The sequence below is a fragment of the Propithecus coquereli genome, unplaced genomic scaffold, assembly GCF_000956105.1.
Source record: "Propithecus coquereli isolate 6110/MARCELLA unplaced genomic scaffold, Pcoq_1.0 Scaffold69, whole genome shotgun sequence".
Classification (NCBI taxonomy): Eukaryota; Metazoa; Chordata; class Mammalia; order Primates; family Indriidae; genus Propithecus; species Propithecus coquereli.
Genome location: NW_012152951.1, coordinates 1,963,182 through 1,965,640, shown reverse-complemented (window position 1 = coordinate 1,965,640; position 2,459 = coordinate 1,963,182).

Genomic DNA, 2,459 nt, shown 5'->3' with positions numbered 1-2,459 from the left:
TGGTGGCCTGAAATGCTCATAGTTCCAAGCTGAAGACCAAATTATGATAAGTTAACCTTCTGTTCAATAACATAAGTAACTCAGGAAAACACACTTTAACTACTTTGCCTATACGGGCTTAAAATTTGGTCCTTATTGTGTTATCTTGGATTATTTGGGAACCTCTTGAACTAAACTATAAAGTTATCAAAACAAAAGAGCAACCAGAGTGACTTTAGCTTGGATGCAAATACAATTGGCCTGCAAGATGCATCCTCTATTACATGCTTGATGCTGGATGAAATGTAGTTGCTTCTTTATTCTGTACTGCTATAGCTAGAATTAAACCGATTTCATTTGTTCTTAGCTTAATTTCTGTCTCCTCAGAAGTCTCCAACTTAATCACTTCCAACCTAAACTAGGTTGAGAATGGAGCAAAAGCCACATGGTGATTTCAGTTAAGGAATCCCACTACCAGTGCTCTGAAATGCTCTGAATTGACTGCACTCGCCTCTAACACCATCCAGCTGGTAGCAATGTAGCTGTCAGGGCAACTTAAAAGCTTCTCTACCAAATAAGTTTACTTCTTTGAAAATGTGGATCATTTCAAGGAAGTTTACCCTCAATTTTTTTAAAAAATGTGCTGAGTAGCCGCTCACCATTCACAATTACAACTACTGGTTTTGCAAGTTATTTGGGGGAACAGCAAGTTGGCTGGTGGTCAGAGGTCTTCTCGCACCTTTCAGAGCACAGGGCAGTGCTCACTGTACAGGTCTGATTTAATAGCCAGAACACGACGTTCAGGGTCAGCTGATCCTGAAATAATAAGGCGACTCCCGCCCTCCCCTCTGCCACCCGGCTTTACTGCTTGCCACTGAGGATGGTCAGGCTCTGATCCTCTCCTACAATGACTACTCATCTCCTCTTCAAAATTGCTTGAGCCCAGGAGTCTGAGGTTGTGGTGAGCTATGATTGCGCCACTGCACTCTAGTCCAGGCAACAGTGAGACCCTGTCTCAAAAAAAAAGAGCAGAGGTGATGCAAAAAGGAGAATGAAAAAATCAGTTTACTGTTAGGAATGGCAAAGATAGTTCTGTTGAAAATGAGAGACTATATTTCCAATTGAATAAATTTACAAGTCCAAATATCAGAAAACAGAATTTCCAGAACAATTTTATGCATATTCATTACCAAAACCATATAGTAGACAGTCAATAAAAACATTTTCTAAATTAATTATGCATGTATATACATCTGCTAATTAAATGAGACTGGTAGATACATCTTCATTAAGGTGTGAGATTTATGCTTGCTACTGTGTATTTTCAATTATGAATTAAGGGCAAGAATCACCATCTGCCTGTGAATACACTGCAATAATTTAAAAATTTCATACAGCTATATTCTGTCTTCTAGTATGTAAACAAATGTCTCCATAGACCTTTCAAGTGTTTATAGTTGGTGCACTGTAACTCAACACTTTTGTGTCATACTGCTCAATAGGGTGTAGGACACTATAATTGTAGCATAATTATAATCATACTATAATTATTGTAAAACTCTAAACTGTTTCATTAAGATTCTTTTGGCAGTGATGAGAACCTACATGAAAGTGTGCCAAAATGATTTCAGATTGTATACTAAAATTTATTAGACTTGTAACAGGGTTTATCCTAAACATATAAAATATAGATAGTGACAGTTGATGCGTATGTGCTGGTCTAAAGCCTCCCTATATTCATATTTATCTATGAGTTATGAAAAAACAGTAGTGGAGTATGATCTTTTTAAATTTCAGTAAAATACACACAATGTAAACTTTACCATTTTACCTATTTTTGAGCATACAGTTGCAGTGGCATTAAGTACATTCACATTGTCGTGCAACCATCACCACCATCCACCTTTTCGTCACCCCAAACAGAAACTCTGTGTCCACTAAACGCTAACTTCCCATTCCCCCTCCCCCCAGTCTCTGGCAACCACCATTCTACTTTCTGTCTCTATGAACTTGACTCTTCTAGGTACCTCGAATAGTGAAATTATAATTGTCCTTTTGTGATTGGCTTATTTCACTTAGCATAGTGTCCTCAAGGTTCATCCGTGTCACAGCACATGTCAGAACTTCATTCCTTTCTAAGGCCAAATGCTATTCCGTTGTATAAAAGTTAATTCAGAGTATACAGTACTATAACGAAAAAAAAAAATTAGGGGAGGAGTTAGCGCTGTATGGCATGGGGTCAGAGGGCAGTTTCCTCCCTAAAATCTTAATGCCATGCTACATTCCTTAGAATATAATGGCAAATTCAACTCAGAAGCTGAGAAGAAAGACTAAAACAAGCTCTGATAATAGCAAACTAAAGGGAAGTATGTACAAATGAAGAAGAGACAATGAGTTCTGCCCTTCACATGGTAGTTGAAGAAAAGATAATTAGATAATATGCACCTATACTTTCTGTGACCTCCTAATGGAGAGGTAAT